The 16,265-nt window shown below is 36.6% G+C and overlaps 1 long non-coding RNA gene across 1 annotated transcript in view; it reads right to left on the reverse strand.

Annotated features, from left to right (window-relative positions):
* Positions 1-675: 675 nt before the first annotated feature.
* Positions 676-16,265, reverse strand: part of LOC306668675 — an 84,390-nt gene continuing 68,800 nt past the window's right edge. The window contains exon 3 of the long non-coding RNA XR_013765938.1: positions 676-1,438. This is a non-coding gene — a long non-coding RNA (uncharacterized lncRNA). The remainder of the gene's footprint in view (positions 1,439-16,265) is intronic.

A 16,265-nucleotide genomic window follows, 5' to 3' on the forward strand; every position in this document is an offset into this window, starting at 1 on the left:
TTCCATCTATCCCCTTCCTTTCAATCTTTCAATCAACTTTTTCATGAGTTGAAGATGCCCCACCTGAGTTGATAACTCTGTCAAGCCTATGTCCAGCCTCTAAAATTGAAGTTTTCTAAAGGAACAGGAAATCCTGTCAGATTCCAGAAACCAGAATCACCATTAGAGAGCCCAAACTCCAGTGAATGATTTTCACAAGTGACAACCAAATTAGTCATGTCAGAAGGGCAACGGGTAGGAGCTGGAACTCTGGAGCAGAGACCTCAGGTGGGAATCAGACTGGAGGTGTGGGCTTCCAGGTGGGACTTTTATTTAAGCAGAATCAAATGAATGAGAAAGCAGGTATGAGCCTTCACTGGTTCTTGCCTCCCTTCGATTACTACACCAACTTCTAGACCTCCACAGAGGGTGAAGCAAACCAACAGAGGGCAAGCTTTCCCTCACCAATGTAACCCGGCACTGCTCCTGATGAAGGCTGGCAGGAATCATGGGAATCTCCGTGCTCCATACAGTCTTCCTGATCAGAGGCTGTTTGCAGCCCCAGTCTGAGGCTGTAATTCTGGAAGTTCCCAGGGGAGTTGCTAGTGCAAGTCCTTGTTCCGAGGCTGAAGAGTCTGCAGTCTGGGGTCCATAAGCCAAGGCAGCAGCAAAAAAACAAAAACAAAACAAAAAAAAAAACCAAAAAACCCACCCAGCCACTGGAGAAAAATGGTGCAAGAGCCCTCTGCTCTTCTCTTAGGACAACTGATTGTCATTCAATACATATTTATTGTGCCAGATTCCTAAAGATGCAAGGATGCTTCCCACTATGTGCTAGGCTATTCCTGATGTAGAGACATACTATTATCATCATCCCATTGGAAGCATCCAGAAAGCTGAGGCTTAGAGAGGACAAGTAACTTTCTCAAGATCTCACAGCCTATAGAGACTGAAGCCAGGACCTTCACCCTGTTTGATGCCAGAGCTCCAGCGCTTTGCTGTCATTGTGTAATTTAGTTTGGGTATTTTATCAGGTCTGCTGTAGCCAGGAAAGAGCTAGAATTTACACATGGACTTCTCATAATAATAATTTGGGCAAAACAGATATTTACTTGACCTCCACTATTACTTCACCATGACTCAAGGTCCTCACTTGTAACATGGAGGTATTAACGGCACCTACCTCACTGGGTAACCCAGAGAATTAAATGTGTTAGCTCATCAGAAGCTCTTACAAAATGCCTCATACATAATGAGCACTATCATTAAAGCTTCTGAACTATTTATTATTTAAAATTGTGTTCTAATAGCTTTTCAGTTCCCCATAGGGTTTTGTTTTGTTTTTGTTTTTTTTTTAATTCTCTGTTTCTGATTTTGGAGAATGGTGGGTTCCGCTGTTGGCAGTCAAGGAAGAAAACTGCACAGGAAAGCGATGGAAACATGACTACTTCAAGGGATCCTGAAAGGAAGAAAAAAGAATGGATAACATTCCATGCCAGAGGAAGGTTTCTAAAATCTAAGCATTTGCACCTACACACATGCACACAACCTAAGAGTTGCCTCTGTAGAAATCAAAACTGGGAGAACTGGTGATACAAATCAGCACAGTCAAACCAGGACGCTAAGTACAGGTGGCAGGACATAATAATACAATCACATCCTCAGACGTCTCCCCCGCGCTCCCTGCCAGCTGTTTTCTCCCTGCCACCTACTCCTGTCCCGGATGCAGCTGTGCTCAGGACTATGGTTAGACTGGGTCTCTAGCCTCCCACTAATCACATGTGTGTGCCTTTTGTAGCTGCCCTCCTGCCACCCCTGTTTCCACCCCACGTCAACGCCCTCTACCCCCAGCCTCTGCTCCACACTGGCCCTCTTAAGACTCAAGTCAGGCACCAATGCTGAATTTGTTATTCCTACTAATGGCCAAGTTCAAAATATGACCAGTTTCTATGAATCCTGAGCACGGTCAGCCTCACAAACAACTTTTATGAACTCTGTGGCAGTGGGTGGTAAGAGGAAAGCTCAAATCAGTTCTAGCAATGAGCTGCAAGAGAGAAGTTATGAATGATTAACAATGAAAAGGCCAAGGAAATACATTGAGAATCTCTTGAATCAGTGGCAACCACACCCATTAGAAATGACTTCTTAGGACAGGGCTTTTTTGAACTTCAGTCTACATTTTTCTTTTTTCAGTTTTCATTTGTGTGATAAACTTTGTTTTGGAAAAAACTGACCTTTCCCTTTAATGTTCCTAAATAAGGGACCCTTCCTTTCTGTGATGTGTGTGTGTGTGTGTGTGTGTGTGTGTGTGTGTGTGTCCATGCACATGCCCACACAAGTGCACTTGGTAGGGATGGGCAAGAACATAACAACGCTTCTAATACTAATTTTGAGCAATTTTTCAGATCTTGGCTAGACCATCTTCTAGCTGAGGATACTTTTTTTTTTAATCACTTCCAGCAGCAATGTGGTAAAATTTTATGGTTCCATGATTTGATAAGAACAGATATCATGGATAGGCATTCTAATACAAACAAAAGCTGGGTGAGTTCATTGTCACTAGACCTGCCTTACAAGAAATATTACAAGGAATTCAGGCTGGGGAAAAAGAGATGTACTAATTAATAACATGAAAACATGAAAACTCACTGGTAACAGTCAGTACAGAATCAGATCCGAAGCTCAGATACCATAATGGTGAGGTGTAAATCATTTCTATCTTTAGGATGAAGGTTAAGTGTTACTATTAAAAATTGTAATAGTTATAATAATTTATTACAATACACAACATAAAAAGAAATAAATTGTGACATCAAAGACACAAAATGTGGAAGGGGACAATAGAAGCAGAGAACTTTGTTCTCTTTTATTTTATTTTTATTTTTTTTTAATTTTTAAAATTTAATTTTTTAATTTTTTTATTCTTTTATTTTATTTCTTCTCTTTTATTGTGTGCAAAATGAATTAGTCATTAACTTAAAGTAGACTACATGACTATGAGATATTTTAGGCAAGTATCAAGCACTAGAAGGCAAAAACTATAGTAGATACACAAAAGATAAAAAGTAAAGAATTAAGGCATACTGCTACAGAAAATCATTTACTCATAAAGGAAGATAGTAGCAAGAAAATAATTCATGGGCTAGGATTGTAGGTCAGTGGTAGAGCACTTGCCTAGCATGTGTGAGGCACTGAGTTTGATCCTCAGCACCACATAAAAATAAATAAATAAAATAAAGGCATCATGTTTATTTACAACTAAAAAAAGAAAATAGAAAATAATTCCAAAGTGGAAGTAGCAATCCTTACACATCAGTAACTTCCTTGAATGTAAATGGATTACATTCTTTAATCAAGAGATGTACTACCTATTAGAGACTCTCATCACCTTTAAGGAAAAATATAAATGGAAAGGAAGAAGAGACAAACATATTCTATGCATATGGAAAGCAAAAGAGAGCAGAGGTAGATCTACTTGTATTAGATAAAATAGGCTTTAAATAAAAAGCTCTGAAGAGAGACATTATATATAAGACATGTGCCACATAACAACACTTTAATCAGTGACAGATCACATATATGCTGATGGTTCCATAAGATTATAATGAAGCTGGAAGATTCATATCACCTACATATGATGTAGGAGTTATCATTACATTGTAACATGACACATTACTCATGTGTTTGCGGTGGTATTAGTGTAAACAGACATACTGCATTGTTGGTCATAAAAAAGTATAGCACATACAATTATAGACAGTACATAATGATTGTTAAAGACAATAAATGATTATGTTACTGGCTTATTTTTTTTACTATACTATACTTTTTATTGTTATCTTAAGTATATTCCTTCTACTTATAAAAATATAGTTACTATAAAATAGTATGTCATGTCACAAAACACCAGCCTCATACAGCTTGTGCTAACCTTGTCTCTTGACTACATCAAGTAGCTCAACTATACATCTAGGTTTATGCAAATACACTATGATGTTTGCACAATGACAAAATCACCTAGTGATGGATTTCTCAGGGTGCATCACCATTGTTAAATGATGCATGATTACAAAATCAAGTAGTAAATTTATTAAGATGTACCCAACATTAGAGGACCTAAATATGAAGCAAATATTGATACATCTGAAGGAAGAGATAGATTGTATTGCAAAAATAGAAGGGGACATGCATAACCTACTTTCAACAATGGACAAATCACACAGACAGAAAATCAGGAACATTTGACATAAATTATACTTCACATCAAATGGACATAGCAGACATACAGAACATTCCATACAACAGCAGAACACACATTCTTCTCAGGTTTGCACAGACCATTCTGCAGGGTAGATCATATTTTAGACCACAAAACAACTATTATTGAATATAAGAAGGTTGAAATCATATCAAATACCTTTTCTAACCACAATAGTATGAAACCAGAAATCTATAGTTGGAAAACCTTAGAAAATTCACAAATATGTGAAATTAAACAACATGCCCCTGAACAACCAATAAGTCAAAGAAGAAAGAAAAAGATAAATTAAAATATCCTGAGATAAATGAAAATGGAAACATAACATACCAAACCTTATGGAATACAACAAAACAGTTCAAAGACAAAAGTTTATAGCAATGAGTATTTACAACAAAAAAGATCTAAAATAAAGAATGTAACTTCATACCTTGAGGAACTAGAAAAAGAAGACCAAACTAAGCCAAAGACAGTAGAATAAAGTAAATAAAGATCAAGGCAGAAGTAAATGAAATAGAAACCAGAGATAAAATTGACAAATGTTTAGTTAGATCAAGAAAAAAGATAATACTCAAATTAAGAAAATCAGAAATTTAAAAGGAGGGAGGCTCAGAGATGGCAGATTATTGTGATGCAGTATTTCTCTTAGCTCAGCTACCCAGAACTCAAACAGCAGGAATAATACATCTCCCTGAAGTTTAGAGTGAATATTCTTAATTCTAGAGGCTCAGTCTGTCCTAGATTAGCTAGAGACTGTTTGACTCATTAATAAGATATGTTAAAAAAGAAAAAACAAAACAAAAAAAAAAACCCTCTTCACTAGAATTTACCAATCGTCCACAATCCAGGAGCCATCCTGGGACTAAAGTGTAGCACAGCCTAAAGATATTGGAAACCCATATTTGTGAGTTTTCAGCTAGGTCTGCATGGGCCAAAGACTAGCAAACTTGTGGAAAATCAGTAACTGGGTACATTTCATCTGGGGAACACAAGCTAGACAGGCAGGAGAGAGCCGGGCTCTCCCCAGTTCTGTGAGCCCAGAGGCTCGTAGGGACTGATGGGACTAGTTACAACAGGTTGGAGTCAGAAGGTTGGAAGAGGGTGTAAGGACTTTTTGCCCTCAGCTCACCCTGCCAGCCAGTCCTGCATCCACCCTGCCCCAGGCTGGCACTTGCTGAATCCCAGAACCAGTCTGGTCCTTGACTCCCTCCTTCCCCAGTCTGGTATCCACTAGTGTCTGCGTCCTACCAGTTACTGGCATCACTTGAACTTCTAATATAGCCCTCTGACTCCCCAGTCCCCAGTTTCCCAATCCCTCCCTGTCTCCTGACCCAGCACATTTCTCCCAGCTTCTCTACCAGACCACAGGTCACAGCACCCAGCCTTCATCCATTTGGCACTAAACAGGTCCCCAATGTAACCAGAACACAAATTGCCCCACATGCTTTTTATTGTAGGGAATAACTGAACACATCATTTCTGTTTATTGTAACAAAACTGTAGATGTCATTGTTAGGGCTATTTGATTTAAGGCTATGTAATATTTTCATTGGTTGCTGTAATTATTTGTCTCCCCCCTAAAGGAAAGGTGCTGGAAACTTTCAGGGACACTATAAGTCTACAGGGTAGAAACTGTACTGCCTGAAATTCACATGGTTAAATGGGAAAACAAACGAACAGCATGAATAAACAAATCACCCCAAACAAAACAAAATACACCAACAATAGAATCCAATGACTTCACAGTGGAAGGAATGTCAGAAAAGGAGTTTAGAATGTACATAGTTTAACTGATCTGTGAGGTAGAGGAGTAGGGAGTGAAATCAGAGATAAAGTTCAGGAGGTAAAAGATCACTCCAAAAAAGAGATAGAGATTCTGAAAAGAAATCAAGTGTAAATTCTCAAAATAAAGAAATCACAAAGCCAAATTTAAAATTCTGTGGAAAGCAACACCAGCAGACTAGAGCACTTGGAAGACAGAACCTCAGGCAATACAGACAAAATATATAATCTTGAAAATAAAATTGACCATGCAGAGAAGATAGTAAGAAACCATGAACACAACTTCCAAGAACTATGGGAAAAAATAAAAAGATCAAATTTGAGATTTATCAGGATAGATGAAGGCTTGTAAGTATAAACCAAAGGAATGAACAATCTCTTCAATGACATAATACCAGAAAATTCCCCAAACTAGAGAATGAAACAGAAAATCAAATACAGGAGGCTTACAGGACCCCAAATATACAAATTACAACATATCAACACCAAGACACATTATTATAAAAATGAATAACATACAGAAAAAGAATAGAATTTTAAAGACTGCTGGAGAAAAATGACCAGTCATGTTTAGAGGAAAACCAATGCAGACCGTGGCTGATTTCTAAACCCAGACCCTCAAGGCTAAAAGGTCTTGGAATAACATATACCAAGCTCTGAAAGAAAATGGATGCCAGCCAAGAACACTATACCCAGCAAAATTAAGCTTCAGATTTGAAGATGAAATAAAAATCTTTCATGACAAAAATGTTAAAAGAATTCACAACCAAAAAAGCCCACACTATAGAACATTCTTGACAAAATAGTTCATGAGGATGAAATGAAAAAAAAAAAAAAAGAAAGAAAGAAAAGAAAAAAAAACAGCAAGCTGAGGAGCTATGGCTAAAGGAATAGTTAAGCAAGGGAGAAATGGATTCTAATTAAATACCATAATTTTTTTAAAAAAATTACAGGAATACAAATCATATCTCAATAATAACCTTGACAATTAATGGCAAAAACTCATTAATCAAAAAACATAGACTGGCATATTGGATTAAAAAATAAGAGCCAACAATATCCTCTCTCTAAGAGAATTACCTCACAGGCAAAGACATCAACAGACTGAGGGTTAAAGGGTGGGAAAAATCACATCACTCATATGGATCATGTAAACAAGCAGGGGTTTCTATCCTCATATCAGATAAAGTGAACTTCAAGCCAAAGTTAATCAGAAGGAACAAGGAGGGACATTTCATACTACCTAGGGGAATTATACAGCAATGAGACATAGCAATCACAAATATCTATGCCACAAATAATAGAGCATCTTTGTATGTCAAACAAATCCTTCTCAATTTCAAGAAGCAAATAGACCACAATACAATAATACCAGATGACTTTAACATACCTTTCTCACTACTAGATAGATCCTCCAATCAAAAACTAAAAAATAAACTATAGAAAAAAATAATACAATCAATAATTTAGACTTAACAGACATCTATAGAATACTTCATCCGTCAAGGAATGAATACACTTTCTTCTCAGGAGCACACAAATCCTTCTCTAAAATAGACCATATTTTAGGCCACAAAGAAACTCTTAGCAAATACAAAAAAATAGAGATAATATCCTACATTCTATCAGATCATAATGGAATGAAATTAGAAATTAACAATAAAATAAAAAATAGAGCTACTTTAATACTGGGAGACTAAATAATATGCTATTGAATAGCCAATGGACAGAGGAAGAAATCAGGGATGAAATTTAAAAAATATATTTAGGGGTAAATGAGAATAACAATACAACATACAGAAATCTCTGGGAACTATGAAGGCAGTGCTAAAAGGAAGTTTATTGCATTGAGCACTTTCATTAAAAGAATAGAAAGTCAACAAATAAATGACCTAACATTACATCCCAAAACCCTAGAAAAAGAAGAACAATTTAACACCAAAGGAAGTAGAAGACAGGAAATAATTAAAATCAGAACTAAAATCAGTGAAACTAAAACAAAAGAAACAATTCAAAAAATTTACCAAAACATTGGTTCCTTAAAAATAAATAAAATTATTTATTAGCTAAGGGCTAAGTTAACAAAGAGAAAGAGAGAAAATTCAAATTTCTGAAATTTTTGATGAAAAAGGAAATATCATGGTGGATACTACTGAAATACAGATAATAATCAGAAACTATTTTGAAAATTTACGCTCAAATAAAATAGAAAATCTTGAAGACATTGACAAATTTCTAGAGACGTATGACCTACCCAAACTGATTCAGGAGAACATACATGATTTAAACAGATCGTTTCCAAACAATGAAATAGAAGATGCCATCAAAAGCCTACATATCAAGAAAAACCCAGAACTAGATGGAGTCTCAGCCAAGTTCTACCAGATCTTCAAAGACTAATTGACACCAATACTTCTTAAATTATTCCATGAAATAGAAAAAGAAAGTGGGAACCCTTCCAAACTCATTCTATGAAGCTATCATCACCCTGATTACAAAACCAAAGACACATAAAGTAAAGACAATTTCAGACCAATATCCATGATTAAATTAGATGCAAAAATTCTCAATAAAATTCTGGCAAATAGCAAATAAAAACACATTTAAAAGATAGTGCACCATGATCCCAGGGATGCAAGGTTGGTTAAACATATGGAAATCAAGAAATGTAATTCATCACATCAATAGACTTAAAGACAAGAATCATATGATCATCTCAAGAGATGGAGAAAAAACATTTGATAAAATACAGCATCCATTCATGCTCAAAACACTAGAAAAACTAGGGATAATAGGACCGTACCTCAACATTGTAAAAGCTATCTATGCTAAGTGTAAGGCCAACATTATTCTAAATAGAGAAAAATTAAAAGCATTCCCTCTAAAAATGGGAACATGATGCCCTCTTTCACCACTTATATTCAATATAGTTCTGGAAATTCTAGCCAGACCAATTAGAAGAAAGAAATTAAAGGGATACAAATAGGAAAAGAAGAACTCAAAATATCACTATTTCTGACAACATGATTCTATATTTAGAAGATCCAAAAAACTCCACTAGAAATCTGCTAGAACTCATAAATGAATTTAGCAAAGTAGCAGGATATAAAATTAACACCCATAAATCAATGCTTTCCTATACATCAGTGATGAATCAACTGAAAGAGAAATTAGTAAAACTACTCTACTTGCAATAGCTTCAAAAAAATATTTGGGAATCAATATAAAAAAAGAGGTAAAAGACCTCTACAGTGAAAACTGAAGAACACTAAAGAAAGAAATTGAAGAAGACCTTAGAAGATGGAATTTCTCCCATGTTCTTGGATAGGCAGAATTAATATTGACAAAATGGTGGTACTACCAAATGTGCCATACAGATTTAATGCAATTCCTATTAAGTTTCTGATGATGTTCTTCATAGAAATAGAAAAAGCAAGCATGGGACCAATGGGTTGCTTCAGGGACCAGGACAGGGCAGCCAAGGACTTCCCCAAGCAGCCCGGCTCCCTCCGGCGGGAAGCGCCTTTCTAGGCTAGCTTCTCGGAGCAGACGCCCAGTGAGAGCCTTTCTACACAGAGCCAGTCACAAGTCCCCAAGCCAGCAGAGACCTCCGACCCGCAAGCAGCCTCTCGGACCAGGGCAGGGCAGCCAAAGGCCTCTCCAGGTGGCCCTGCCCCCTCTGGCCACAGGCTTTTTCCACAGGGCAATCCAAGATGGAGTACTAGAGAGTGACTGCATCTCCCGTCACCCCAGAATCCAGGATTCAAGATGGGGAGGCACTGAGAGACTCGGACTAAAATAGAGCCACAGGGTGAGTCTCCCCCACCTGGTGAAGCTCGGGCTGGGTGGCAGGCCTGGATAGGGGCGGCTTATCAGAGTAGAGCAGGGCAGATAGAGTCTTCCCCAGGCAGCCCTGGGCACTCCAGCAGTGGGCTCCTCCCACAGGGCCAGCTTCTCGGAGCAGGCCCCCCAGTGAGAGCCTTTCCACACAGAGACACTCCAAACCCTGGAACCATTAGCAGGCTCGGGGCAGCTTTCTTCAGAAGCACTGCATTATCAAGTTACTCCAAGACATCAGGCTATTGAAGGCTGGGAGGTGATACACTGGAAATCTACAGGGACACTATAAGCCAATAGAGGAAAAATCTGCAATATCACAGAGTCCCACTGACATCTGACCAATATGAGAAAACAAGGGAAGAAAATGTCCCAAACAAACCTAGATACTGTATCAATAAAACCCAATGACAGCACAACAGGAGAAATGTCAGAAAGAGAGTTCAGAATGTACATAATGAAAACAATCAGGGAAGCAAATGAGGAGATGAAAGAGCAAATGCAGGCTTTGAAGGAAGAGATGAAAGAGCAAATGCAGGCATTAAATGATCGAACCAACCAACAGTTAAAAGAGCAAATACGGAAAGCAAAAGATCATTTCAATAAAGAGTTAGAGATTCTTAAAAAAAAAAAGAGAAATCCTTGAAATGAAGGAAACAATAAACCAAGTTAAAAACTCCATAGAAAGCATAACCAATAGGATAGAACACCTGGAAGACAGAACCTCAGATATTGAAGACAAAATATTTAATCTTGAAAACAAAGTTGACCAAACAGAGAAGATGGTAAGAAATCATGAACAGAATCTACAAGAAATATGGGATATCATGAAAAGGCCGAATTTAAGAATTATTGGGATTGACGAAGGCTTAGAGAAACAAACCAAAGGAATGAACAATCTATTCAATGAAATAATATCAGAAAATTTCCCAAACTGAAGAATGAAATGGAAAACAGGTACAAGAGGCTTATAGAACTCCAAATATACAAAATTACAACAGACTAACACCAAGGCACATTATTATGAAAATACCTAACATACAAAATAAAGAAAGAATTTTAAAGGCTGCGAGAGAAAAGAATCAAATTACACTCAGAGGGGAACCAATAAGAATATCAGCAGATTTTTCAATCCAGACCCTAAAAGCTAGAAGCACCTGGAACAACATTTACCAAGGCCTGAAAGAAAACAGATGCCAACCAAGAATCTTATACCCAGCAAAACTTACTTTCAAATTTGACGATGAAATAAGATCCTTCCATGATAAACAAAAACTAAAGGAATTTACAAAAAGAAAGCAAGCATTACAGAACATTCTCAGCAAAATATTCCATGAGGAAGAGATGAAAAACAATGATGCAAATCAGCAACAGGAGGAACTAGCCTAAAGGAATAACCAAATAAAGGAGAAACCAAATCATGTCAAAAAACAAAAATGAGTCAAATGACTGGGAATACAAATCATATCACAATAATAATCCTGAATGTTAATGGCCTGAACTCATCAATCAAAGACATAGACTGGCAGAATGGATTAAAAAGAAAAATCAACAATTTGCTGCCTGCAAGAGACTCATCTCATGGAAAGAGATACCCATAGACTAAAGGTGAAAGGATGGGAAAAAACATACCATGCACATGGACACAGCAAAAAAGCTGGAGTATCCATCCTCATTTCAGATAATGTGGACTTCAAGCCAAAACTAGTCAGAAGGGATAAAGAAGGACATTACATACTGCTTAAGGGAAGCATAAATCAGCAAGACATAACAATCTTAAATATCTATGCCCCGAACATTGGCTCATCCATGTACGTCAAACAAATCCTTCTCAATTCCAGAAATCAAATAGACCACAACACAATAATACTAGGTGATTTTAACACACATCTCTCACCACTGGATAGATCTTCTGAACAAAAATTGAATAAAGAAACCACAGATCTCAATAACACAATCAACAATTTAGACTTAACTGACATATATAGAATATACCATCCAACAAAGAACGAATACACTTTCTTCTCAGCAGCACATGGATCCTTCTCTAAAATAGACCATGTTTTATGCCACAAAGCTACTGTTAGCAAATACAAGAAGATAGAGATACTACCTTGTACTCTATCAGATCATAATGGATTGAAATTAGAAATAAATGACAGAATAAAAAACAGAAACTTATCCAATACCTGGAGATTAAATAATACATTATTATATGATGAATGGATAACAGAAGACACCAGGAGGGAAATAAAAAAATTCTTAGAAGTAAACAAGAACAAAGACACATCATATCAAAATCTCTGGGACACTGTGAAAGCAGGACTTAGAGGAAGATTTATTTCATGGGGCGCATTCAACAAATGAAATAAAAATCAACAAATAAATGACTTAACACTACAGCTCAAAGCCCTAGAAAAAGAAGAGCAAACCAACACCAAAAGAAGTAGAAGACAGGAAATAGTTAAAATCAGAGCCGAACTCAATGAAATTGAAACAAAAGAAACAATCGGAAAAATTAACAAAATAAATAGTTGGTTCTTTGAAAAAATAAACAAAATTGATAAACCCTTAGCCACACTAACAAAGAGAAAGAGGGAGAAAACTCAAATTACTAATATTCGGAATGAACAAGGAAATATCACAACCCACACGAGTGAATTACAAAACATAATTAGAAGCTATTTTGAAGATCTATACTCCAACAAAACAGAAAACCTCGAAGACATCAACAAGTTTCAGGAGACATATGAATTACCTAAACTGAACGAGGAGGACATACACAACTTAAATAAATCAATTTCAAGCAATGAAATAGAAGAGGTCATCAAAAGCCTACCAACAAAGAAAAGTCCGGGACCAGATGGGTTCTCAGCCGAGTTCTACAAAACCTTTAAAGAAGAGCTCATTCCAATACTCCTCAAAGTATTCCATGAAATAGAAGAGGAGGGAACCCTCCCAAACTCATTCTATGAAGCCAATATCACCCTGATACCTAAACCAGACAGAGACACATGGAGGAAAGAAAATTTCAGACCAATATCCTTAATGAACATCGATGCAAAAATTCTCAACAAAATTTTAGCAAATCGCATACAAAAATATATTAAAAAGATAGTGCACCATGATCAAGTGGGTTTTATCCCAGGGATGGAAGGTTGGTTCAACATCCGGAAATCAAAAAATGTCATTCACCATATCAACAGACTTAAAGTTAAGAATCACATGATTATTTCAATAGATGCAGAAAAAGCATTCGATAAAATACAGCATCCCTTCATGCTCAAAACACTAGAAAAAATAGGGATAGTGGGAACATTCCTTAACATTGTAAAGGCCATCTATGCTAAGTCCCTGGCCAATATCATTCTAAATGGTGAAAAACTGAAAGCATTCTCCCTAAAAACTGGAACAAGGCAGGGATGCCCTCTTTCACCACTTCTATTCAACATCGTTCTTGAAACTCTAGCCAGAGCAATTAGACAAACCAAAGAAATTAAAGGAATGTGAATAGGAAGAGAAGAACTCAATCTATTCTGTTCGCTAATGACATGATTATATATTTATGGGAACCCAGAAATTCCACCAGAAAACTTTTAGAACTCATAAGTGAATTCAGTAAAATAGCTGGTTATAAGATCAATGCTCATAAATACAATGCATTTTTATACTTAAGTGATGAATCTTCCAAAAGAGAAGTTAGGAGAACTACTCCATTCACAATAGCTTGGAAAAAAATAAAATACTTGGGAATCGATCTCACAAAAGAGGTGAAAGACCTCTACAATGAGAACAACAGAACACTAAAGAAAGAAATTAAAGAAAACCTTAGAAGATGGAAAGATCTCCCATGTCCTTGGATAGGCAGAACTAATATTTTAAAAATTGCCATACTACCTAAAGGGCTATACAGATTCAATGCAATCCCAATTAAAATCCCAATAATGTAACTTACAGAAATAGAGCAAGCAATTATGAAATTCATCTGGAAGAATAAAAAACCCAGAATAGCTAAAGCAATCCTCAGTAGAAAGAGAGAAGCAGGGGGTATCGCAATACCAGATCTTCAACTCTATTACAAAGCAATAGTAACAAAAACGGCATGGTATTGGTACCAAAATAGACAGGTAGATCAATGGTACAGAATAGAGGTCATGGACACAAACCCAAATAAATACAATTTTCTCATACTAGACAAAGGTGCCAAAAATATGCAATGGAGAACAGATAGCCTCTTCAACAAATGGTGCTGGGAAAACTGGAAATCCATATGCAACAGAATGAATCTAAATCCCTATCTCTCACCCTGCACAAAACTCAACTCAAAATGGATCAAGTACCTCGGAATCAGACCAGAGACCCTGAATCTTATAGAAGAAAAGGTAGGTCCAAACCTTCAACTTGTTGGCTTAGGATCAGACTTCCTTAACAGGACTCTCATAGCACAAGAAATAAAAGCAAGAATCAACAACTGGGATAGATTTAAACTAAAAAACTTTCTCTCAGCAAAGGAAACTATCAGTAATGTGAAGAAAGCCTACAGAGTGGGAGAAAATCTTTGCCCCTCATACTTCAGATAGAGCACTAATTTCCAGAATATATAAAGAACTCAAAAAACTCTACACCAAGAATACAAATAATCCAATCAACAAATAGGTTAAGGAAAAGAACAGACACTTCACCAAAGAAGATGTACAAGCGATCAACAGATATATGAAAAAATGTTCAACATCTCTAGTAATAAGAGAAATGCAAATCAAAACTACCCTAAGATTCCATCTCACCCCAATTAGAATGGTGATTATCAAGAACACAAGCAACGATATGTGTTGGCGAGGATGTGGGGAGAAAGGTACACTTATACATTGCTGGTGGGGTTGCAAATTAGTGCAGCCACTCTGGAAAGCAGTATGGAGATTCCTCAGAAAGCTTGGAATGGAACCACCATTTGACCCAGCTATCCCACTCCTTGGCCTATACCCAAAGGACTTAAAATCAGCATACTACAGAGATACAGCCACATCATTGTTCATAGCTGCTCAATTCACCATAGCCAGATTGTGGAACCAACCTAGATGCCCTTCAGTTGATGAATGGATAAAGAAACTGTGGCATGTATATACAATGAAATATTACTCTGCCATGAAGAATGATAAAATTATGGCATTTGCAGGCAAATGGATGAAATTGGAGAATATCATGTTAAGTGAGATAAGCCAATCTCAAAAAATTAAAGAACGAATGATCTCGCTGATGAGTGGATGAGGATATATAATGGGGGGTGGGAGGGGTTGTCGTTAGGGTTAGGGTTAGGTTTAGGGTTAGGGGTTAAGGAGGGTGGTAAGAATGGAGGAAGGAAGCACTGTATAGAGGAAAAAGAGGGGTGGGAGGGGTGGGGGAAGGGAAAAAAACAGAATGAATCAAACAACATTGCCCTATGTAAATTTATGATTAACCAAATGATATGCCTTTACTCCATGTACAAATAGAGAAACAACATATATCCCATTTATTTAAATAATTAAAAAAATACTAAATTAGAGACCAACATGTCCGTGTAAAATGTTTTTTAAAACAGTGGGACATTTCATGGACTAAAACTGGTCTGGCACAAAACCATGAAATAATAACATAAATTTTCACTATGTAGTCTCTGAGACATTACAGAAGTTTCGAGAGTAAAATTTTTAAAAAAGAAAAAAAAAAGAAAAAGAAAAAGCAAGCATGAAATTCATTTGGAAAAATAAGCAGACTAGAACAGCCAAAGAAATACTAAGTAAGAAAACTGAAGCAGGAGGCATCACAATACCAGACCTTAAATGATACTATAGACTATAATAATAAAAATGTCATGGTGTTGGCACCAAATCAGACATGATAACACAATAGAAGATACAGAAACAAACCCACATAAATACATTTATCTCATACTAGACAAAGGTGCCATAAACACACATTGAAGAAAAGATAACCTCTTCAACAAATGGTGCTGGGAAAACTGGAAATCCATATGTAGCATAATGAAATTAGACTCTTACCTTTCACCCTGCACAAAACTCAACCTAAAGTATATAGAGGACCTAGGTATTAGACCAGAAACCTTGCATCTACTAAAAGAAAAAGTAGGCACAACTGTCTATCATGTTGACTCTAGGAACTGAATTCCTCAGCAATACTCTAAAACACAAGAAGTAAAGTCAAGAATCAATAAGTGGGATTGTATCAAACTAAAAGGCTTTTTCTCAGCAAAGGAAACAATCAAGAATGTGAACAGACAGCCTAAAAAATGGAGTAAAATCTTTGTCACCTGTACCTCAGATAGAGCATCATCTCCAGGATATATAAAGAACACAAAAAACTTAACGCCAAAGAAGCAACCCAAGCAATATATGGGCAAAAGAACTAAACA

Source organism: Sciurus vulgaris (genome assembly GCF_902686455.1).
Source record: "Sciurus vulgaris genome assembly, chromosome: 8".
In the NCBI taxonomy this organism is placed as follows: Eukaryota; Metazoa; Chordata; class Mammalia; order Rodentia; family Sciuridae; genus Sciurus; species Sciurus vulgaris.